We start from the raw sequence: 26,199 nt of genomic DNA on the forward strand, positions 1-26,199 counted from the left end.
TTCTCCAGAGGATCTTCCCCACCCAGGGATCAAACCCTGGTCTCCTGCATTGCAGGCAGATTCTTTACCATTTGAGCTATAGGGAAGTCCTTATTTCAGGAGTAGGTGGATAAATTAATCCTCAAGTTTTAGAAAACTGGTAAAATAATCATCAATAGGTAGATGAATGATATCTATTCAAGGTAGAATGAATGATATATTTTAGATGACAAGTTAAACATTATTCCCAACCTTCAGTGAGTTCACAGTGTTCCTATACATAAATGATAATCAGAAAGAAAGCAATCTGCACAGCCACTCATGCAAAGACATTTCGCCATCTAGTAACATTTCACTTCTCAGTGAAAAAAAAGTGTTTGTTTTTATATGCTTACATTTACGGGTGCTTTCATTTAACCCCTACAAATAAGGAATCAGAAGAGCTGGGAATGAGCTGGAGTCAGGAAGATGGAATAAAGCAGGGCACTGTCTAATTGAGAAACTTTCGCCTCGTGTCTTGAAGACTCTCAAACTCACGGCCATCTCAGATCTGTCTAATCATGAGCCCATTAAGTCGTCTTGGCTGCCATGAAGATGAAACTGACATTGCAGTTATCTGAGTCAGTTTAAAGAGGCCTAGGGTGGTTGAAGGGAAGGATTGGGAGGCCTGGGGTGCCGAAAAGACCTCCCAGCTCTAGCTCCCTAGGATCCCAGTAGCACACAGCTGTCAAGAGCATGAAGCTGTTTGTAGAAAAAATCCTTTGTAGGGAAGTAGAGATTTTGCTGTATGTCAACATTTTCATCAGGCACAGTTTGACTTTCCACCTTTTATTGCACCATCAATTCTACTTAAGCAGTAGATAGTTTGAGTTGATCACATAGTCCACACATGCAATCATTTCTGGGATTTAGGTTCTTTAACTTGATGGTCATAGTGGAAATTAATTCTTGGTGAAACCTAGGTTTCTTTTGTGACTCTTCACAGAGGCCTTCTGTCTAATAGTTGTATTGATTAAAGCACAAGAGAAATAAAGTCTTTTGCCTCTATTTTGTTAAAAAGAAAAAAGCCTTAGAAGTGGGGTCCATGATAATGTATCATTGGCAAAAGAGTGGTCTTCTAGAAGGTATGAGAGTTCTATGAGCAATTCAGGAAATGGCCAGGATGTTAACTCTAATTGATATTATTATAGAGAACACATTTTGTTGTTGTTTCAGCAAGGGCATGCTTCCAGGATAAGAATTTCTTGGCAGTTTCACTGTATTCTTCCTGTTGTGATAGAAGATGCACTACCATCACCAGCATTAAAAAATAATACCTGTTCCTTTTGGCAAGCATTGGTGAACAGGGGAGGAGGGATGGGTTGGCACTTAATTGTGCCCCAGGATATGTAATAAACACTGGACAGACAATATTTATTTACACAATCCTGCAATGTTGGCATCATCATTCCTGTTTATATCGGTGATATAATAAAGGCTCAGAAGGTTTAAATCTTTGTTAGTTAATAGTGAACCTAGGATTCACTTGGAACTTCCCAGTGGCTCAGTGGTAGAGAATCCACCTGCCAATACAGGAGATGCAAGAGACACAGTTCGATCCCTGGGTCAGGAAGATCCCTGAAGTAGGAAATGGCAACCCATTCCAGTATTCTTGCCTGAAAAATTCCATCGATGGAGGAGCCTGGCGGGCTGCAGTCCATGGGATTGCAGAGAGTTGGACACGACTGAAGCAACTAAGCACACACAATCATGTCTATGAATCAAGCACGTACACACACACACATATAAGATTCATTCCACTAGCCATTGCTCTTAACCACTTCTACATGTTGCTTTCTGGTTGTTCCCACCACAGAAGGAACTGGCTAAGGACCTTTAAACATCTCTATTTCTCTATCCTCATGTTTAGCACAAGATTAATGGTAATATAAAACTCAGTGAAAATCAGAGATATATCAGATTACAGTTAAACTGAGAAATCAATTGGTGAAAATCCAGATAAATTAGGAACGATGAATGAAAAGTGTCCTTATATATCCTTGATTCCCATTTCCATCTTTTACAAGTGTCCCTTCTGAGGCAACAAAACTCATTAGTAGCAGAATTTGAATCAGAAATCAAGACTTCCAGCTCAGTGCCCAACCTGTTTTTTCTCTGCCACACCAGTACATTACAGTATTATTTTTGACCTAACAAATGAAGTCAATACTAGTTATTTTTAAGAATAAGATACCAAAAATATTTGATATACCATTTAATCAAAACATGTTTGATTTCTAACAATTTTCAAGGAGCACATTTGGTGGATAACTCTGTATGCATTTGCTCTTCACATGGTTACTACATATATAGAAAGAATTAAGAGATTCTTGCAACTATACTGATAAAAATATTGCTAATAGTCAGGAACAAAATATAAGTATCCATTCATAAATGTAAAACAGTTCAGAAAGACCAGCTCTGGTGTTTACACAGAACAAAGTTACATTCAGTCACCTGTAGTGAAGCTTGGAGTGTACAATATGCTCAAGCCAATTAGCATCCTTTTCTGGGAACCCTTTTCAAAGAAACAGTTTTCTTTATAGCCAATGGTAGGAGCTCAAAAATATACAAGACCCAGGGATTTTCTCTTAGGCAACCACTATTTTGTAATTTTTTAGGGGGAGTATTATTGCTAGCCAAGGTAAAATCTTGGATGAGAAATCAGTATTTTTCCATATCATTAGAGATTATAGTTGTTTTTAAAGCAGAGGCCGCAAGTTCTATTTTTAGGCTGGTTTGACTAGTACTGACTAGAAACCCATGTTGAAATCAGAGGTCTTTATTCCACACAGGGCACTCACTGTTTGGGCTGATTGTGGTGAAACATTTTCATGCATAATCTTCTAAGCATATACACTTTTATCTTTGTCTTCATATGCTACATTACACCACCTGTTGTATTTTTTAAAAACCTCTATGATTCTTAAAACTCTTCATTAAATGAATACCTATAGATTTTCTGCCAATAATTTTCTGTTCTATGTGATTGCTAATTGAATGCAATATTTATGATTATTCTATAAAATATTTTAAAGAAACTTCAGAAAATGTAGATTATAAAATAAATAATTGCTTTTTGTCCAAGTAGCCCTCCTTGATAATTAGTAAAAATAATGATAATAATAACCAGATATTAAAATATACACAGAAAAAATACAGAAATATATGAAGCTTATAACTCATCAAGAGGGTTCAATACCCTTTAAATCAATAAATAAAGTGGTAAATAATGTAAAATGAATATGTTAAAGAAATAACACATAATGGAGTCTTTAGGGATAGTTTTATTACTAGAAGGTTAAATCTCATTTTAGTGGGTTAGTATTGGTGAGAATAGATTATTTTATAGACAAATGATAATGTTTTTCAAACAGCTATACACCTCTATATTGTTATCATTCCCTATACGCATGGCCTCCCAAAGCTGTTACAAAAAGACTAAAGCACAAGCATGATAGTTCCAATGTCACTATACATTTATGTTCAAAAAATACTAGGCACACTGGACATTTAAATAGATAAAGTATAGCCACAAAATCAATTAGGTTAGCTTTGTGTAATAAAAAATATTTTCTCGACTACAATGAATCATAAGCATCTACATGTTTCAAAAATACAAGCTCAGTAATGCCTAGTCTGTACCATAAGTCACCATTTCTAGACAGAGGCTCTTCCTTTGAGATAAAGGGACAGTAAGCAGTTTACACATCAAACGATGCCTTTGGTCCTTGGAATTGACATTAAAACAACATTAGGTTAAAAATAGCAGCATGAAGATGATTTAAAATGAGAGAAATGATCTGGTTGTTAAATTCTATGTTTCAGATAATTGAATGTTTTGCCAGCTTACCTGATGAAACAGAGCCTTATGGATCACAGCATAACAAAGCCCGCATCCAAGATGGTTAGAGTATAAAGAGCCTTCCTCTGCAGTTGTGCAGATTTTTGGCCACAGAGGTTTACATATTAACTACAATGTTTTATTTTTCCCCCCTTTGCTTTCTCTCTGAACAAGAAAACAAAGAAACCTTTCCAGAATCCTCTCTGCTTATGCCTCCGCTTCCTGTTCTGAGATTCACTCTATGGTACCCAACATATATCAGAAAACAGCTTTGAGGGGAAAAAAAAAAAAAAGAAAAAAAAAAAAGCTGATAGCACTCGACATGGTACCGCCATCTACTGGCAGACACACAAAATTGAACAAAAGGAAAAACATCCCCATTATCCTTTATCATACCTATGCCCTACACATGAATATGTAAAAAATATTCTTTTGCATACTAAATTGTTGGAGTATGCACAGTTTTCTGATATTGTATATTTTTCTAAATTTTATAAGTTTACAATGTTGATTCAACCATAAATGAATACAATTACGAACCCTCCAAATTTCTGTTTGAAAATCAGGTTTATGGACTGCGTGTAGAATTTTGCAAAATCTCTCTGGTAGCCTGCTCTAGTCTTCTGAAAACTTTATCTTCCCACTGGACGAATTCCTTCTGAGTGAATAATCTGTCTCCTTAAAGAACAAGTTAACATTCATTCACTGGCAGTCATTTTGTGTTGCTTTTTTGTAAAACATTTATAAGTAGTAATATCCAGGAAAGTATTTTTAACTTCAGTGAGGCTTATGTAATTTAGATCTATAGATTACGTGTTCTATATATATGACAGGAGGAACAGGTGAAACTCATCTTACATATGATAATATAATCAAAGGTTATATAGTATTATATCTATGTCTTTAAAATATTGTACTTAAGAAAACATGGCTTATAAGGATATTGAAGCACATAATACATAAGCAAAATGACATTGTCAGTTTATTAAGAGATTTCTTAACTAATCAAGAGATTTCTTAACTAATCAAAGTGCATTTCATTTGACTTTTCAGTTTAATTTAGAGAAAGCAACTATAATTTTATTAGTTTTTCATTAATTAAATATGTTCATATTAGGGAACACCTTAATATACGTCAGGCACTATGTTAGCTTTGAAAAGACAAAGATGAAAACAGTGCTTGTCATCAAGGAATTTATGTATAATGAAGAGAGAAATATAACGGATGCCATTTTTTTTACTATGTGATTAAAGAGTGTTGTTTACTTAGTTTTTTAATTCTAGCCCCGATTTTGCTAATGGCAGAAAAATAAATCCTGTCAGTTTCAGGTGGACTGAGTCACTCGGGGATTTTTCTAGTGATTTCAGGTTTGCAGTCTTCTCACAGGGACTGATCTCAGTCCAGAATATATTTAAGGAAAGCAGAATATGATCTTGGCCATTTAGTGGGTTGTGCGTGCTGCAGTCCATGGGGTCGCAAAGAGTCGGACACAACTGAGCAACTGGACTGAGAATCTTGTATGATTCTGGGACATCATAAACCCTTCACTCAGACATCTGCCAATGTGCCTGTATTCCTGTTTGCCCCCAGAAGCTCCATCGATCCAGTTTTGCATGGCAGCATCCCCTCTTCACGACCATTAGTTAACTTAGGTTTTGTCAGCTCTTTCTCTCGGGTAACTTTTGCTCCTGTTCTTTGGGGAGGAGGGACGAAAAGGAAGTAGCAACTTTCTAGGGTCACTTTGGGCTATAATTAGCTGACATAAGTCCCATGTCCCAGGCACCCCACACGGCCATCTGTCTTCTCCTGTTTCCATCCCATGAAGCATAATATGTTCTGTGGGCTTAAGAAAAATGAGGCGCAGTCCCTGCTATATTAGAAAATTTCAGCTTCTTGTCTTTCTGCTTTTTAGCTACTCCTGGGGAAGGCAAACTATGTAGGAGGTCCTTAACAGAGACCCCTGTTGGTTTGGGCCCTGCTTCCTCACAGACTTCATTTCCAGCCCCCAAAGAGTGTAGCTTGAATCTCTTCCTTCTGCGCCAGTAGTAAACTGGATCCACAAGTTTTCCTTGGAAATCGTCTGTCTTATACATAATGTGATAGTTTGCTGCTACAACAAAGGATCACACTGGTTAGCTCAGACCCACAGACATTTATTATCTCACCGTTCTGGAGGTTTGAAGTCCTAAGTCAAGGTGTCAGTGGAATTATGCATCTTCTGAAAACTAGCATCACCCCTGTCTCTTTCAGCTTTTGGTAGCCCAGATATTCCTTGATGTGCGATGCTGCAACTCTAGTCCTCGTCTCCATCTTTCTGCAGTGTTCTCCCTGCATCTCTTTGTATCGCCTTCCCTCTGTGCTGCCTCCATGTCCAAGTTTCTCCTGTTTATAATGTCACAAGTCATTTTGCATTAGGGTTGACCATAATTTCATTTTAATTTGCTTATCTCTGTAAAGACCTTGGGCTTCCTGCTGGCTCCAATAGTAAAGAATCCACCTGCAATGCAGGGGACCTGAGTTTGATCCCTGGGTTGGAAAGATCCCCTGGAGAAGGGAATGGCAACCTACTCCAGTATTCTTGCCTGGAGAATCCCATGAATGGAGGAGCCTAGTGGGCTACAGTTGCAAAGAATCAGACACACATGAATGACTAACACTTTACTTTCTTTTTCATAAAGACCTTATTTCCAATATTTTGAGTCCCTTGAGATTAGGATTTCAAGTCTTTTTTTTTTTTTTCTTTCTTTTTCTGAAGCTATGTGGATGCAGTTCAACTCATACACTTAGATTAACACCTTTTAAATTTGCAACACAAGAATCTGATGATTCTTTTTTCTGTTTCCCATGACAGTTCCACATAGGGAATGATAGTTTTGATATCTGGCCAGAGTGTTAGGGAGTGGCTGGGGGAAGAGCCTCGGGTAAGTAATAGTGAAGAAATTAAATAATAACAATAACAAAACCCAAAATTTATTCAATACTTTGTGCCAGATGTTGTTCTATGCATTTTGCATATATTCATTTAACCCACCCGTAGAAGGTATTATTACATACAGTGAAATGTGGAAGAAAGTAAAAGCATATCAGTTAGCACTTTGCGTATCTTACCATACAGGCAATTGTAATCTAGTAAGATAACTGTTATGATACAAACATGTACCAAGTGCTGGAGGCACAGAAAGGAAATCAACTTCCGCTAATTTAGACCGCTGCTACTCACATGTTCAGGGAAAATTCAAAACAATTTACATTTTGTCGTATACATTTTCTGTTATGAGATAGTTCTCTTTTTGAGGAACTTTTATTTTTTCTCTTGTCACAGACAAATTTATCCCTTCACTGCATGCTAAGTCACTTCAGTCATGTCTGACTCTTTGCAACCCTATGGACTGTAGCCTGCCAGGTATCTCTGTCCGTGGGATTCTCCAGGCCAGAATACTGGAGTGGTTGCCATGCCCTCCTCCAAGGGCTCTTCCCAACCCAGGGATTGAACCCACATCTGTTCTATCTCCTGCATTGGCAGGCAGGCTCTTTACCACTAGTGTCAACCGGTAATGTTTATTAACTCCCAGTCCCTAGCTCGCCATACTAATTTCTCCAGTAAAAATGTTACTTAGAAGTATGTTCATCCTGATGTCCACTTTTGGGTATCCATTTGCTCAGGAGAGTTCCTGGTAGTGTTTTCTGGGGAACCGATTTTTATTTTAGATGATTCTAAGCTCTGTGTGTGTGTGTGTGTGTATGCACACACAAAGTATAAACCCTATTCTTAGGACATTGAGGAGGAATTATCATGGAATAAAATTTGGGGGAAGAAAAGAAAAGCAATGAAGTTCTATAACAAATCAACAGACAGAATTATAATTATGGTAAGAATTATATAATTCTTATATAAATAAATTATATAAATTATATTGGATGAATATAAATTATACCAGATTTTACAGACAGAATTCACACATTATCATGAAATTATTTGCTTTATCTGAGTCACATAGTCATTGCTATTTTTTCAATTGCTCCACTAGGTCTGTCAGTGAATAGCAACTAATTTCCAGACATACAAACTTGATTTAGCATTTTTCTTTTAAATTTTCCTAGATATCTCCCTTTCATTGCCTTCCTCTTCTACCTTACAATTTGGAATGGTGGTTTCCTGGGTCTGGATCAAGCAAAATTCTTGTAAATCTGAAAATTTCATGACACTGCATGGAGCTAAGATAAAAATATAAAGAATATATTTAATATCCTAGATGCATCTATGAAGTGAGAGTAGGATACCTCACTTCATAAAAATATCATAAAAAGTGCTCATAAATTATATAATTGATATAACACAGGGGGAAATCATTAGACAGTTTGAAAGAAAGCAAAGACATATTTTAGAAAGTTGAGCACAACACAAAGATATCAAAATGTACTGGGGGATAAAAGCACCAATCCCTAAAGTAAAATATCAAATACATACAGTTCAGTTCAGTTCAGTCACTCAGTCGTGTCCAACTCTTTGCGACCCCATGAATCACAGCACGCCAGGCCTCCCTGTCCATCACCAACTCCCGGAGTTCACTCAAATTCATGTCCACAGAGTCGGTGATGCCATCCAACCATCTCATTCTCTGTCTTCCCCATCTCCTCCCGCCCCCAACCTTTCCCAGCATCAGAGTCTTTTCCAGTGAGTCAACTCATCGCATGAGGTGGCCAAAGTATTGGAGTTTCAGCTTTAGCATCAGTCCTTCCAATGAACACCCAGGATTGATCTCCTTTAGAATGGACTGGTTGGATCTCCTTGCAGTCCAAGGGACTCTCAAGAGTCTTCTCCAGCACCACAGTTCAAAAGCATATTCTTCAGCTTCTATCTTTAGTCATCTTAATAGTGTGGTTACCTACCACTCTGCTTGCATTTATTTTTGTTAATTGCTATTTTATGAAAACTTAGACTAATTTGCATTATATTTTCTGTCCTTTGATACTTCTCTAGTCCATTTTAGATCAGAATCCCCTGGTGGTACCTATTGACTCAAGCTCACATTGCCCAGTGTTTAATATACAAGGTGTTGTAAATTATAGCATGAAATAATTTCTTTGTTCTGAAAGAAAATAATGAAATATTTTTACATTTATTACATCTTTTTTTCTTTATAACATCTCTAGAAGTTGAGATGTGTAGATATTTTTCACATTTGTTAACTGAGAAAAATTGGTACAGAAAAGCAAAAATTACATGGTGGTAAAGTCGATCTGAAAAACAGGATAATTGTCAGTTTCAAGTCTATTCAGTAGACAATATGATTTTATCTCAAGGGCTCAAATATTCCAGATGTAACAACTGTCAAAATATTACTTAAGTGTGCTTCAGTTCAGTAATATTAAAATATTTTTATCGTTATTATGAAAGAATAATGCAGTAAGAAATTCTCTACTTCCAGGTGATTTCCAAATATAGATTACCCTCCATGTTGTAGCTATACAGCTATGTAATTACAGTTATCTGAAGAAATAGAGGGAAACATCAAAATAGGAAAAACAAGACATCTCTTCAAGAAAATTAGAGATTCCTAGGGAACATTTCATGCAAAGATGGGCTCGATAAAGGACAGAAATGGTATGGACCTAACAGAAGCAGAAGATATTAAGAAGAGGTGGCAAGAATACACAGAAGAACTGTACAAAAAAGATCTTCACGACGAAGATAATCACGATGGCGTGATCACTCACCTGGAACCAGACATCTTGGAATGTGAAGTCAAGTGGACCTTAGAAAGCATCTCTATGAACAAAGCTAGTGGAGGTGATGGAATTCCAGTTGAGCTATTTCAAATCTTGAAAGATGATGCTGTGAAAGTGCTGCACTCAATATGCCAGCAAATTTGGAAAACTCAGCAGTGGCCACAGGGCTGGAAAAGGTCAGTCTTCATTCCAATCCCAAAGAAAGGCAATGCAAAGAATGCTCAAACTACCACACAGTTGCACTCATCTCACACGCTAGTAAAGTCATGCTCAAAATTCTCCAAGCCAGGCTTCAGCAATATGTGAACCGTGAATTCCCAGATGTTCAAGCAGGTTTTAGAAAAGGCAGAGGCACCAGAGATCAAATTGCCAACATCCGCTGGATTATGGAGAAAGCAAGAGAGTTCCAGAAAAACATCTATTTCTGCTTCATTGACTATGCCAAAGCCTTTGACTGTGTGGATCACAATAAACTGTGGAAAATTCTGAAAGAGATGGGAATACCAGACCACCTGACCTGCCTCTTGAGAGACCTGTATGCAGGTCAGGAAGCAACAGTCAGAACTGGACATGGAACAACAGACTGGTTCCAAATAGGAAAAGGAGTATGTCAAGGTTGTATATTGTCACCTTGCTTATTTAACTTATATGCAGAATACATCATAAGGAACGGTGGGCTGGAAGAAGCACAAGCTGGAATCAAGATTGCTGGGAGAAATATCAATAACCTCAGATATGCAGATGACACTACCCTTATGGCAGAAAGTGAAGAGGAACTCAAAAGCCTCTTGATGAAAGTGAAAGAAGAGAGTGAAAAGGTTGGCTTGAAGCTCAACATTCAGAAAACAAAGATCATGGCATCTGGTCCCATCACTTCATGGGAAATAGATGGAAAAACAGTGGAGACAGTGTCAGACTTTATTTTGGGGGGCTCCAAAATCACCGCAGATGCTGATTGCAGCCATGAAATTAAAAGACGCTTACTCCTTGGAAAGAAAGTTATGACCAACCTTGATAGTATATTAAAAAGCAGAGACATTACTTTGCCAACAAAGGTCCGTCTAGTCAAGGCTGTGGTTTTTCCCGTGGTCATGTATGGATGTGAGAGTTGGATTGTGAAGAAAGCTGATCGCCGAAGAATTGATGCTTTTGAAGTGTGGTGTTGGAGAAGACTCTTGAGAGTCCCTTGGACTGCAAGGAGATCCAACCAGTCCATTCTAAAGGAGATCAATCCTGGGTGTTCATTGGAAGGACTGATGCTAAATCTGGAACTGCAATACTTTGGCCACCTCATGCGAAGAGTTGACTCACTGGAAAAGACTCTGATGCTGGGAAAGGTTGGGGGTGGAAGGAGAAGGGGACGACAGAGAATGAGATGGCTGGATGGCATCACCGACTCTGTGGACATGAATTTGAGTGAACTCCGGGAGTTGGTGATGGACAGGGAGGCCTGGCATGTTGTGATTCATGGGGTCGCAAAGAGTCAGACACGACTGAGTGACTGAACTGAACTGAACTGAGGACTAGGGGAAGTATTACCATAGTAATTCCAAGTTGGGATTTATGAGCCATAAGCTGCTTTTATTTAGAAAGCCAGCAATGAGAAAAGCTTTGCCATCTAATATAAGAATCTACTCTATTTTTAGAAAGTAAGCAAATGTACTTCACCTTTCCCGGTAACAACTTGTGGGGACCTATATTTAAATGCAAGGCATTAACTTCACTATAACCTTTCAATGTTACCTTTCATGCTAGCATACACATTGTCAGAAGTGAGAATGTGTCACCCATTCAGATGACTAAATATTCTTAGACTCCTGTAAATGTCCATTATTTACCAGGAGATTTCACTTGGAAAGGACAGATGAAGAGCAGATAAGGTCAGGTCTTGGAGAAGCGCTCTGCTTCTCTCAGGAAAGATTGCTGGATAATGTGTTTACCCGTATGCACACATGCTTTTCTGCTCTGGGGCTTTGTGACTAAGCAACAGACTTTTTTTTTTTTTCCTACACAAACTTTGTTAGTGTGACATTGTGACACTGTGGATTCGCCTAGCTAGAGGGAAAAATACATTATTATTTTTTCCATGAGACTTTAGTGTCTATTGCTAATTATAAGCAAGCTCTTAGACAGTTCACTTATACAATTCCTCATTCTACCTCCTGAAATTTAGTGCATGCAAGTAACTACACGCCAATCTATGCAGGATTAGATCAATAGGAAAAGAATTAAAATTTTAAATTTAATATACTATTTTTTAAATATTTACTTGAACTTACATTTTTGCTATGTGTCACTAGCTTTATTTAATGCTAACACAATAAGATAGCAAAGTATTTGTAGACTATATGTTTAACTAGAGGGTTTAGTCCTTTGAAAAGCTTGTTTTATGTAAGATGTATTTTTATTTAGTTTATTGATTTTAAGAGGTGAATTTAGCTGATAAAAATGTCCATTGCAGTTTGAAAGTTCCCTTAATTAGTAGAGAAAAGAAATGAGAAGAATTGTATTTTTAGTCAAATTAATCACGGTTGAAATTACTGTGTTTATACTTCAGAAAATAATTACTCTAAGTTTGCAAAGATATATAGGTTAATGGAACTTTACAAAGTGCTTTGGGCAGAAAAGAAGAGTCATTGAAAACAATGCGAAGGTCAAAGAGTGTGGCAGGAATTGGGAGATGCGGATGAAGGAGAAGCTGAAAAGAAAGCAAGGGGCTGCTTTCTTAAGGAATTGCATCTACTAGAAAGAGGCCCAGAGCAAGTCAGGGAGAAACATGGCGTGTTATTGTCGTAAACCTGGGAGAAAGATGATGATATGCATAAGGTGATGAAAGTGGAAATAGAGACAGGGAAGCCTGGCGTGTTGCAGTCCACGGGGTCGCAAAGAATCAGCATGACTGAGCGACTGAACTGAACTGACCGATACAGATTTGAAATATATTATAAAATTTATGTTGCATATATGATTTTCATCTATATCCAAGTACATGAAAAATTACAGGTTGATAATAACTTCAACTTAATAATTACTAGAACACCTCCACCCATCATATCAAAGTTCTAGCCTCTTGTGTAGGATCAGTGTGGAAGGTAGAGGTGAACAGTTCAAGGATTCATTTATTCAACAAATATTATTGAGGATCTATTATTTGCCAGGAAATGTTCTTGGTGCTTTAAACATATCAATCAGGAAGCAAAATGAAGATCTCCACTTTCATGAGGTTTATGTTTTAGGGATGGAGAAGATATAGGCAATAAACAATAATCATAACAAGTTAGTAAATTATAACATGTCAGAAGATGATCAATGCTATGTGAAAAAGTTAAAATTAAAACTTAGCAGAAGAGATTAAAATGTTGATGGGGTACTTGCTTGCAGTTTTGAGTTCGGTGATCATATAGAAAGATTTATTAAGTGATAATATTTAAGCAGTGAGTCATGTCTTTGGCAAATATGTCAGAATCTTTTATGAGGCAGGGGATCTTGATTGGGTTCACATCTTTTGGCTGTAAAATTCAGCATTCCTTTTTAAGGTTTTGGTCCCTTAGCTACTAGGGAAGAGAACTCGGATTTCTGCTTCAATCTGTGTACCAATTTAAGGAGTTACTACAGAAATCTCAGTGTTTCTTGTTTAACTTTCTCTTCATTCTTTCAAATCCTTGCTCGTTTCTTCACACCATACTTCTATAACCCACTATTTTCTATTCAGTTTTCCAGCTTCAGTAGTTGGGACAAGTTTTGAGATCCATTTGCTGTCAATCTTGTGTATTTTCTCAGAGTCCCATGCACATCTCTTTCTTTCTCTTGCCTGATGTTTACCTGGATCAGGTTTCCCTTCTCTGGACTCAAATAGTGCAATATTCAAGGTGTAGGAATCTACTTTTCTGAGTGGCTGCTGAGTGGCCAGACCACGCAACTCAGTAGTGTAGGGAGATATATCTGCATGGCATCAGCTTTGACTATATGAGTAAGTCTAAATTGCAAGTCCACAACCTAGGCATTTAGGAAATGCCACATTTCCTTATGTTCTACAAAGCCGTTTAGATTTTGATGCCCCATCCCACTGAAGTGGTGGGAAATTCAAATGGTCATTTTCAGGACCTATTTCCTCCCTTCCCCTATACCAGAAGTGACATTTCCAGGGTCTTACCCAACATCATTGGTCTCCTATCCGAGCAATTTGCATCTTAATTTTTCATTGGTTTGTCTCTCTGTCCTTTCACCTCTCTGATATTTTGGTATACAAATATATAACCATAAAAATTGAATGGCTTACATTTAGTAGGCACAGTGATTGGTACTGTATTGTGCCTCACATGGATTTTTTATTTTTATTTCTTTTTGGATTTTTTTTTTCATTTGATTCTCACAACTCTTGAATTAAGTGCTGGTATTTTCTTCATTTTAAAGATCTAGAAATTGTGGTTTCAAGAGGTCAAAGAATGTGACCAAGATCATACATGTGGTGAATTTGCGATGAGAATGTTTGTGGTTCCTGAGCTTTTTTTCTTACAGTAAAGGATTTAGTGGGAAAGCTGGTTTGCTCTCTCTTAGTGTTTGTTATGTGTAGACATGTAGCATAATTGTTAAATATCTTACATAGATCACCTAGTAGATTGTAAGTTTCATCAATGCTTAAATAGTTTGCTTATCCTTATAATTCTAAATTTTCTGATGTGGTCTCTTGTACACAGTGGTTTGTGTATTAAATAATTATGAAAACAAATTGGACAAAACCATGTAATAAATTGCAATAAAATATCTCTTACAGAAATGATTATTTCTTTGATAACAAAAGAGGCAATCCTTTTTGTAACACTGCAGCATTTCTAATCTGAAACCTAATTAGGCAACTTGGGAAAAAAAGTGCTAAAATTAAGAACCACAGACAGCAGGAGTGCTCACATCAGAAATTTTTCATTGCCAAGTGTGAGACAAAGAATAAAAATGGAGGATACAGGACTTATGACCCAAATGAAAAAGGGAGCAGCGGTACAGTTGGTGAGAGTACAAATTTCATGGTTGTTTAGTCACTAGGTTGTGTCTGCCTGATTCTTTGCAACCCCATAGACTATCAGTTCAGTTCAGTCGCTCAGTCGTGTCCGACTCTCCGCGACCCCATGAATCACAGCACGCCAGGCCTCCCTGTCTATCACCAACTCCCGGAGTACTAGACTATAGGGAAATGTTAATTGTGTGACAGTATTTAAGCCTAAGGAATGGAAAAACAGAGCAGTGATTTTAAGTATACAAAATTTGGTTCTGTGGAGGAAAACTGTAATTTAATGTAGATCTACTCAGTTGTATGTATGTAGCTAAGCAATTTTTATCATATTTGCTTACAATAACACTAAGTATCCTTTTTAAAAGCAATTTTTATTGAAGTATAGTTGATATATAATATATATTTCAAGTGTACGACACAGTGATTCCCAATTTTAAAGGTTATATCTCATTTATAGTTATTTAAAAATTTTTCCTATATTCCCTGTGTTGTACAACATATCTTTATAGCTTAATTTTTACACAGTAATTGTAAATAACTGTAGTCCCTCACCCCTGTTCTGCACCTTTCCCCAAGTTTGTCTGTATATCTGTGTTTGTTTCTTTTTTGTTATATCCACTAGTTTTATTTTTTAGATTCCACATATAAATGATATCTTTCTCTGACTTACTTCATTTAATGTAATATCTTTCATGTCCGTTCATGTTTTTGCAAATGGAAAAATTTCATTCTTTTTTATGGCTGAGTAGTGTCCCATTGTATATATATTGTGTATATATATATATATGTATATATATGTATCTATGGCTTTCCAGGTAGCTCAGTAGTAAAGGATCCACTTGCCAATACAAGAGATGCAGGAGACGTGGGTTTGATCCCTAGGTTAGCAAAATACCCTGGAGGAGGAAACGACAACCCAGTGCAGTGTTCTTGCCTGGAAATTCCCATGGATAGCGGAGCCTGGTGGGCTGAAGTCCATGGGGCCTCAAAGAGTCAGCCTGAGGGACTGAGCACGTTCTGACGGGCATGTAGTGATGTCTCTTTGTGATTTTGATTTGTGCTTTCCTGATGATTAATGATGTTGAGCATCTTTTCATGCACCTGTTGGCTTTCTGTATGTCTTCTTTGGAAAAATGTTATTCAGGTCTTCTGAACACTTTTTATTTGGTTGTTGGGCTTTTTTTGCTGTCAAGTTGTATGAGCTATTTAAATATTTTGTATATTAACCCCTTATTAGTTACATCATTTGCAAATATTTTTTCCCATTTAGTAGGTCATCCTTTCATTTTGTTGATGGTTTCCTTTGCTGTACAAAAGCTTTTAATTGTGCGTGTGTGCTAAGTTGCTTCAGTCATATCTTCGTGACCCTATGGACTGTAGGCTCCTCTGTCCATGGGATTCTCCAACTAATACTGGAGTGGGTTGCCACGCCCTCTTCCAGGGGATCTCTCCAGCTCAGGGATCAAACCTGTGTCTCATATGTCCCCTGCCTTGGCAAGTGGGTTCTTTCCCACTAGCGCTACCTGGAAAAGCCCAAGTTTAATCAGATCCCATTTATTTATTGTTGCTTTTGTTTGCTTTAGGAAACAAATCCAAAAAATATTGCTATAATTTATGTCAAAGAGTGTTCTACGTATGTTTTCTTCTAGGAGTTTTATTGTTTCTGGCCTTACATTTAGGTCTCTAATCCATTCTGAGTTTATTTTTTATATGGTAGATAACTAGTGCTAAGTATCTTTTAAAGTCTTTTACAGGGAAACTGCATTCATATTTTTCTTGCAATAAGGTACCTCTAGCAACACAAGCTTTTGTCATTGTGTATATCTCTATCTGGAAAGGAATATTACCTTTACTTCCCTTGGCAAAATATTCTTCCATCTAGAGAGATTAATTTGCCCCAAATTGGCAATGTGTAGCCTTCTAGAAAAATCTTTCCCTCTGCTAACCAGCAGGCAGGTGGCCCTGGCTTTGGTCCCTGTTGCTATGGATCACTACACACCTGGATCCATTTGTTCAGCTTCAAGTGGAGCAGGTGTGATGAAGGTGGGCTGTCCTATTGGACATAAATGGACTTCACACAGTGCTTTGCTCCTGCGCCAGGCAGCCTCACTAAGTGAGTGGGCTAGAATGGGCTATGGTAGGCTCAGGAGGCAGTCAAATAGAAGGGCTGATAATGCAAACACAGACTTTAGAATCTAAAATAATTCCTAGCAGTAAGTAGAGCCTGGCAGCCGCTCACCCAGTAGTTAAATGCTGGTTAACACCAAGGCAGGTGCTCTGCATGAGCTGGATAATTGTAAGCACTTAGATAAATATTGGTTGTTGATTTATTCTCACTGTTTTAAGAGTGTCAGTTTCCCAGCCTTCAGGTAGATACTACTAATTTACTTCCTCTAGCCCCTTATTTATTTATTTATATTTAAGAGCACAGCAGATGAAGTCACAGTCATATTAAAGCAAGGCTGCAGGTCCTTTGATCTGGGTAGGTTCGGGAACGTAAATAAAAGTGTGCAGCCTGATTAGCTCTATCTCTTAGGGGTAGAAGCTTCAAGGTGAGAATTTTGGTATTCATCTGTGCTCACCGATTATTATGATAGATTAGGGACATGCTCAGTTTGTTTTATGTGAAAAATCGTGTAGTAACACTGTTAAAGGATGCCTTGAGATGGGGAATCTCAGGAACTGTGACAGTAATTTTGATGGTTTAAAATGTTGAAGTTTGAATTATTCATTTTCTTAACAAGTATTCATTGAAAACTGGATGATGGGAATAAGTAAGAATAAAACATGGTCCCTGGACTGAAGGAGTTTATGGACTAGGGAAGGAAACTGACGACACAGCTGTTTCAACACGATGCACACCTACAGATGGAGGTACACACAGGTGCTACAGGACACCTGACTGAACCTTTCCTTCAGAGAAAGATTATTCCTCACTTTTTATGTGAAACAGAAAAAAAAAAGCAGCTTCAAAAATGGGATACCTGGCTTTACAATGTGTAAATGTCCCGAAGTCACTCAGTTCACACAGAATGGTCTCTGTGAAGTACATTAACAAGTGCTCTTAGAAAACTACTCCAGAGGAAATCATATGGCTCTGTTGACACCATGTGCATTTTGGAGCTCTCTGGATTGTAAGTGACAGAATCCTGAATTAGAAGGACTCAAGACAAAAGGTGCAATTGTTGTTGTTTAGTCGCTAAGTTGTGTCCGACTCTTTGCGACCCTGTGAACTGTAGCCCCGGAGGCTCCTCTGTCCCTGTGAGTCCCCCCACATCTCCTGCAGTGCAGGTGGACTGTTTACTACTGAGCCACCGGGGAAGCCCCAGAGAAGCAATAATAGGCTCATAAAGTAAAAATTGTGGGAGTTAGAGGAGCTTTGGGCACATCTGGATTCAAGTCCTGAAATATGACTCTGGAACCTCTCCCTCTGTCATTGGCTGAGTTTTCTTCTGCGCTGGCTTCCTTCTTAGTCAGGTTGTCTGCACATGGTGTGCTCCTGCAGGTCCTGGCTTCCATCCACAAGGTTCAGGGAGAGTGAGAATGAGCACACTTCATCACCAAGGGCACCAGCAAAACCCCCAGGATCAGCTCTGAGGACCTTTGATTGGGTCAAGTGCCCAACCCTGACCAGTATTAGAGACCAAGAGGATAAGTTGCTTCAAAAGATCAAACTTGCCACCTTTAGAGAAAAGAACTCAGGCTAGGTGCCACCTTTAGGGAAGGAGAGGGAGTCAACTCACCCAAATCAGGTGGACTGAGGGCAAGTGAGAGGTGGGAAATTGGGGAGTTCTGGTGGCTCAGAGGTTAAAGCGTCTGCCTCCAATGCGGGAGACCCGGATTCAATCCCTGGGTCGGGAAGATCCCCTGGAGAAGGAAATGGTAACCCACTCCAGTATTCTTGCCTGGAGAATCCCATGGACAGAGAAGCCTGGTAGGCTACAGCCCACGGGGTCGCAAAGAGTCAGACACGGCTGAGCGACTGAACGGAACGAAACGGACTATTAGAAGTGAGAGTGGTTGCATGTCATCCACCAAAAGCCCATGGATTTCTGTTTAATTAAACTTTTTATTTCCAGACAGTTGTAGATCCATGTGGTTTTAAGTGCCAAACATTATTTACAGATGTAAAATAATTCATGTATATTTGCTCAAGCTTCCTAAGCTACTCTCTCAAAACAACAACAAAAAAGCCCTTTGTTTTAATGCTATTAAAGAAATTTTCCATTTAAAATTTGCATTGAAATCAACATCTCTTTTAGAACACAGAAAGAGCCCTATGTTCCAGTCCTAATGAAATAAAAATCGTTGTGGTATTAAGCAAAATACTTGAACTTTTTCAGGCTCATTGTTCTCAACTGTAAATGTATAAATTTTATGGCCTCACTTCTCTCACAGGATTGTTGACAAGATAAAGAAAATGGAAATATGGTTTTCAAACTATAAAATACTATATTTATTCGTAAGGCTTACTTTTGAGACACATATTTTTACTTGACTTTGTATAAAGATTTCTTTCCACTCTATTATTTTTATCTCCTACACACACACTCCCTCTCTCTCTCAATTAACATCTAACTTGATAATTTAGCCTCCTATTTTTTCCAGAAAATGAAAAGTTGGATATTTCATACTTCTCTAGACTCTTCCAATGGAGAAGGCAATGGCACCCCACTCCAGTACTCTTGCCTGGAAAATCCCATGGATGGAGGAGCCTGGTAGGCTGCAGTCCATGGGGTCGCTAAGGGTCGGACACGACTGAGTGACTTCACTTTCACTTTTCACTTTCACACATTGGAGAAGGAAATGGCAACCCAGTCCAGTGTTCCTGCCTAGAGAATCCCAGGGATGGGGGAGCCTGGTTGGCTGCCGTCTATGGGGTCGCACAGAGTTGGACACGACTGAAGTGACTTAGCAGCAGACTCTTCCAAAGGCTTTTCATTGCTTGTTTGTTAGTTAGCCCTAAGTTATCCAGACTTATTTGGCAGTTTGGAAGCCTTTGAAATAAGATAGTCATTCTGTTTGTAGCTAAGTGGCTACTAAAATGCCTGAACAAATTACATGCAAAAACTTTCATTTGGGAGCTCTAGGAGTAAATAGCCTCATAGGCATTGTGGCCATGTAAATACTGGGTCATCAATTGTGTACAGACTATTCACAGTCAAATAGCATATTGAGCAGGCCAGGGCTCACAGAGTATGATATCAAAGAAAATTCTGTTTTTATTGCCGCTGTTTTCAAAAAGGAATACAGTGGAAGAATTTCTTATCATGCTTATAGTTAAAATCTTGAATATGCCCAGTAGTTTTTCTTGTCACTCTTCAGTGATACAAAGGCTTATAGTCTCATTTTTTACAAACTTGATCTCAATTTACTATTAATAGCTATATAAATAACCCATTTAGAAAATAACATTTTGAACTTGATTTAAACTTAACATTTTCTTTTTCTAATGGAAAAAATACAGTCATTTCTCTCTCCTCCTCAAAACTCTACCTCTCCTCTCCCAGCATACCACTTTTGCTTGGGTCCTGACCTTGCAGGATTAAAGATGGGAGGAGATGGCTAGTGAAGAGGGAAAATTCTTACTTGGCTGGTAAGGCTGTAAGACAGCTTCATCATCTTGATGTCTTAGGGACTGCCAAATGCTTAGGGGCAATTCTTTTTTCAAGAGTGATTTTTAGAAGGAGTATTTGAGAATTTTTGACTATTCTTCCTCTCTCAAGGGCAATGTGTTTTTATTCCTCCTAGAAAATACTCCTCCCTGAGTTCACAGTTTTCCAAAGACCCACTTCGTCCAAGTTATTTGTCCACATGTCTGCTTTTTCAGATAGACAATTGAAAAGACTTAAAACTGGTTCAAAGTTGACCATGGAGACATGTGGAAAATTTTGTGTTTTTTTGCCTAATAGTTTATGGAGATGAACTCCGATCCCAATACAGAAACCACCTCTCTTGCTTTACAAAAGCAGCATGTTAGATTTTCTTGTTTCCTATGGTTGAATCATACTGGGGACATGTATTAAGTCTCATTGCTGATGCCTTTGAAAATCCTATTACTATATTTGAGGTGAAGATGGAGATACCTCCACTCTTCTCTCTTGATGGAAGGTGTTTTGAAGACTAATAGAAGTTTCAGAACAATTCTTCTTCAAAAATCCCCTCTAATTTCTACAGACCAAGTTTGGTTTCCTTGAGGTAGGTGCAGGGTTGTGAGAATCGTGAAACTTCACTCAGATATGTGTGTCTGGAACCTTCTTTGGAATACAGCATTGCCTTTATAGTTCTTGGTTCCTTGGTTGACATTTCCAATTTAAATGTTGTGATTCACTTTCTAGTTAGCCCACATTCATTTCTCATCTCTCCAAATCCATTGTAGTATGCTGTTGCCTGTCTAAAGCCCCACTGATTCACTTACTTTTCAACAACCCTGTAATCTACTGAATATTCTACCAGCAGAATTGATCAGACACTACAATGATTTTGTTCTTGCTGGGTTCGTATGTTTGAAGAGTGTCCTTGTAGATTAATTGAACTAGCATTGTCTACATCATCACTGACAAGCAGCATGGTGATAACTGTCAATAATTCAGTTCAGGGTTTTTGTTTTTTTTTAACTAAGTGGCATGAACAATTTTTCTTCACTGTTTAAAAATCTGTTCTACAAATTCCAATACTTTTGATAGTAACCTTAAGAACAACTGAAGGTTAAGGAAGTAGTTTTTACTTTTTAAAGTTTCTAATTATTAGTAATTGATTGGTTGCCTTGAACAACAAGTACGTAACTCAGCAAGCAAGAAACAGCCATAACAATAAACCAGAGTTCTCATTCCCTAAAATATCACACCAAGAATCTAGAGTCTGACATAACTAAAACCACATAATCTACTAAATTTTTGATCAGCCCTGATGATCTAGACAGAAATGATCTGTCAAAAAATATATATATATACTGATTATGATGGTTTGGTTACATGGAGAAAGATTAATGATTCAAGGTATAAATGGTCCCTGATTGAAAACACACACAATTTTAATTAGAGAAGAATACTGAAATAATCTCTAGAAAATTTAGCCCTACAGTTTTTTGTTTGTTTGTTTGTTTGCCACTACAAAGTACCAAGCTAGCAGCTAAAGAAGGCATTGAAAAACTTACTGATTGTATGGGTCATACATTCGGAAAAAATTAATGAGATGACAAAGTAAGGTTGTCCGCCATGTCTCTTTTGTGAGTTGGAGGTCTTTCATTTGGGTAACATACCATGTGGGCTTCCCTGGTGGTTCAGACAGTAAAGAATCTGCTTGCATTGCAGGAGACCTGAGTTTGATCCCTGAGTTGGGAAGATCCCCTGGAGAAGGGAATGGCTACCCAATCCAGTATTCTTGCCTGAAGAATTCCATTCTGTTGGACAGTCTTTATGCCATTTTTAATGTGAAGGTCAATTGCAGGAATCATTGAAGGTATTTTCCTGAGGGTTTAATTCACAGGGTGTGTTCCAAGCATTAGCAAAAGTAAAGCCCAGTGTGTGGTAACAACAAATAAAATGAGATTGCCATTTAATAAAACAGATTTGTAATTGAGTACAAGAATTTCAAGTGCTAGAACTAAAAATGCTTTCTGAGAGCTATCACATATCTGATAATGTTTTCCCTGAGCACTTACAAATAAAAAAGTTTCTATAGTACAGTGCTATTCCATTTATGTTTTACACAGACTTAGACCAATCACATTAATAATCAGCATCGTTTGGAAAGATGTTTTCTAAGTGAGCCTTAATTTATGATTTAGTATTATGTAGGGGTGTTAGGTGGAGAAGGAAATGGCAACCCACTCCAGTGTTCTTGCCTGGAGAATCCCAGGGATGGGGAAGCCTGGTGGGCTTCCGTCTATGGGGTCACACAGAGTCGGACACGACTGAAGTGACTTAGCAGCAGCAGCAGCAGCAGGGGTGTTAGGTGGCTATGGAAAAGACTGCTCAGTTTTCCTTTGCCTCCATGAAGCAGGTATTTTAGAAGCAGTGATGTAAAAATTAATTGGGATTATTTGGCTTCAACTGACAGAATGCTCACCCATAATTGGCTTAAGTGAAAAGAGTTTATTGGCTTATAGAATTGGAAAGTCCAGAATATGAAATGACTTTGGGCAAGCCTGCACCCCAGAGATCAAATGAAATCATCTGGACCTAATCTCTCTTCCAACTGTGGCCTTTTGTTTTCTCACTATTGGCTTTGTTTGTAGATATACTCTCCTTTTTTATGCCAAGAGGACCTCCAGGAATTACATGTTTATATCCTCACAGTTCTAGTCCAGTTGTAAAGTTTTGGTATTTTGATCAGTTGGTTCTGACTGAGACTAACGTTCAATCTTGAAACAGGCTTGGTGGCCAGAGAAATACATACCTGTGACAGAAGCCAAAGGCAGGGACAGCGTTACATGGACTGTCTTAGGCAAGAAAGATCTCTGAGCAATAAGGAGTAATTGTGCTTAGTTGCTCAGTCATGTCTGACTCTTTGTGACCTCCTGGCCTGTAGACCGCCAGGCTCCTCTGTCCATGGAGATTTTCCAGGCAAGAATACTGGAGTGGGTGGCCATGTCCTCCTCCGGGAGATCTTTCCAACCCAGGGATCAAACCCAGGTCTTCAGCATTGCAGGCAGATTCTTTACCAGCTGAGCTACCAGGGAAGCCCTTAATAACATACTGCTGCTGCTGCTGCTGCTGCTAAGTCGCTTCAGTCATGTCTGACTCTGTGCAACTCCTTAGACGGCAGCCCACCAGGCTCCAGTCCCTGGGATTCTCCAGGCAAGAACACTGGAGTGGGTTGCCATTTCCTTCTCCAATGCATTAAAGTGAAAAGTGAAAGTGCAGTCTCTCAGTCGTGTCCGACTCTTAGTGACCCCATGGACTGCAGCCTACCAGGCTCCTCCATCCATGGGATTTTCCAGGCAAGAGTACTGGAGTGGGGTGCCATTGCCTTCTCCCTAATAACATACTAGTAAACGTCAATTCACACTAATTAGGATTAGTGTTAGAAGCTATCCTTTTCATCAGTATTAGAAGTCTTTGAAAATGGTGTGGAAAGATTTGTGCCTTTTCTAGCTTGAAGGTCTGTGATACCCTAATGATAATGCTGTTCAGTTCAGTCACTCAGACATGTCTGACTCTTTGTGACCCCATGGACTGCAGCATGCCAATCTTCCCTGTCCATCACCAACTCCCAGAGCTTACTCAAATTCATGTCCATTGAGTCGCTGATGCCATCCAACCATCTCATCCTCTGTCGCCCCCTTTTCCTCCTTCTTCTCCAATCTTTCCCAGCATCAGGGTCTTTTCAAATGAGTCAGTTCTTCACATCAGGTGACCAAAGTATTGGAGTTTCAGCTTCGGCATCAATCCTTCCAATGACTATTCAGGACTGATTTCCTTTAGGATTGACTGGTTGGATCTCCTTGCAGTCCAAGGGACTCTCAAGAGTCTTCTTCAACACCACAGTTCAAAAGCATCAATTCTTCAGCGCTCAGCTTTATAGTCCACCTCTCACATCCATACATGACTACTGGAAAAACCATAGCTTTGACTAGATGGACCTTTGTTGGCAAAACAGTGTCTCTGCTTTTTAATATGCTGTCTAGATTGGTCCTAGCTTCTCTTCCAAGGAGCAAGCATCTTTTAATTTTATAACGCTTAAGAGAAACAGATATGGATTTCAAATTTTTCAAACTGCCTTGACTAAAACTATATAAATTAAATTTTTAAAAATAGTCTGCTTGGTTGCATTTCTTCCATGTGGATATTTTACATGGGAAAAAGTGATGCAAGAAAAATATAAACAAATATGAGGTAAAAACTAGACTCTTGTGCATGTGTGCTAAGTTAAAAGTTAATTCAGTCATGTCTGACCACATTTAATCAATTAATTTATTTAACAATTGATAGAATATTTATTTTGTTTCTACTTTTTGGCTATTCTGAATAATCTTCTGTGAGCATTCATGTATTCAACACATGGTTTTGTGTGAATATATTTCTTCTTTTCGGTATATATCTAAATTGAAATTGCTGGGTCATATGGTAACTTTTCTCTTAAACTTTTTGAGGAACTGCCAAATTGTTTTCCAAAATGGCTGAACCATTTTACATTCCCAGCAGGGAATGTAGAAGGGGAATTTCTCCATATCCTCAACAACACTTGTATTTTTTATCTGCTGCTATTATTATTTTTGTTATTATTGCCTTCCTAGTGGATGTGAATTTTGGTTTTGATTTGCATTTTTCCTTGGCCACCTCATGTGACGAGTTGACTCACTGGAAAAAGACTCTGATGCTGGGAGGGATTGGGGGCGGGAGGAGAAGGGGACAACAGAGAATGAGATGGCTAGCTGGCATCACCGACTCGATGGACATGAGTTTGAATGAACTCCAGGAGTTGGTGATGGACAGGGAGACCTGGCGTGCTCTGATTCATGGGGTCACAAAGAGTCAGACACGACTGAGAGACTGAACTGAACTGAACTGAATGGTGTTCAGCATTTTTTCCTATATTTATTGACCATTGATATATTTCCTTTGAAGAAATGTCTATTGAATTCCTTTGCTGGTTTTTAAATTAGTTATTTGTTTTTTAGTTATTGACTTGATGATTTTCAAAGATTTCTCCCATTCTGTGGGTTGTGTTTTCATTTTCTTGATGGTAATCTTTGAAGGATCAAAGCTTGTAAGTTTTGATAATTTAGAATTTATTTGTATTTCTTTGTCATGTGTTTTTTTGTGTCGTATCTAATGAATTATTGCCTAACTCAACATGAGATTTAATTCTATGCTCTTTTTTATAATTTTAGTTCTTAAATTTAAATTTATAATCATTTTGACTTAATTCTTCTGTATGGTGTGAGGAAGGGGTCCAATCTCATTCTTTTGTATATGGATATCCAATAGAGCCAACATCATTTGTTGAAAAGATCAATGGATTTTCTTGACACCTTTATCGTGTTTCGAAATTTTGTATGTTATAAGATTTTCATATCTCTTTTCTATTTTTCTTTCCATTCTGTTGCCTCTGCCTTAGTTAGGACCTTATTAGTTCTCATTAGGACTAAGGAATGTATATAGTTCATGTGTTTGTATGTATGTGTATGTAACTTCATCCATAATGTATCACCATGTTTTGTGTGTGATCCCTTAATTTTTTATCCATGAAACAGACAACTTTATTTCATAAAGATTTACTTGTTAAAAAAGAAGACAGTCTAAGAACAGTTCTTCAGTTGTTCACAAACTGCAAAACTGAATTCTTAGAAACCATCTTTTACAATTGTTCTTTAGGAAGCAAGTAAATGATGAGAGAACGGAATAGCTGAAATGAGGAAAGTGATCCTATTAAAGGGAAACAGAGAGTCTGGGATGTGGAAATGAAATTGTATGAAGCAAGTAAGAGTGAGGATCCTGGCAAACTTGGATTTTCCTGTATGTATCTTGTTTTGTGTTAAAGCATTCAATAATCTTTTAAATCAGAGGTGAGAACAGTTGACCTTGAATAGTATGGGTTTGGGGAGGGGTGATAGGAGTACTAATCCTCCTGCAGTGAAAAATTCCCACACAA

At 38.1% G+C, this 26,199-nt stretch overlaps 2 protein-coding genes across 6 annotated transcripts in view; one reads left to right on the forward strand and one right to left on the reverse strand.

The window, feature by feature from the left end:
* The window catches only part of SCN3A (sodium voltage-gated channel alpha subunit 3), a 120,577-nt gene extending 116,349 nt beyond the window's left edge, over nt 1-4,228 (reverse strand). For all 5 annotated transcript variants that reach the window (XM_088829815.1, XM_088829823.1, XM_055398413.2 and 2 more), the window contains exon 1: nt 3,872-4,228. The gene's annotated coding sequence lies outside the window, so the exon portion shown is untranslated. The remainder of the gene's footprint in view (nt 1-3,871) is intronic.
* The window catches only part of SCN2A (sodium voltage-gated channel alpha subunit 2), a 213,630-nt gene that overhangs the window by 6,705 nt on the left and 180,726 nt on the right, over nt 1-26,199 (forward strand). The gene's annotated exons all lie outside the window — the stretch shown is intronic.

This window comes from Moschus berezovskii, chromosome 2, assembly GCF_049115385.1.
Source record: "Moschus berezovskii isolate FMDL1 chromosome 2, NW_MosBer_1.0, whole genome shotgun sequence".
Classification (NCBI taxonomy): domain Eukaryota; kingdom Metazoa; phylum Chordata; class Mammalia; order Artiodactyla; family Moschidae; genus Moschus; species Moschus berezovskii.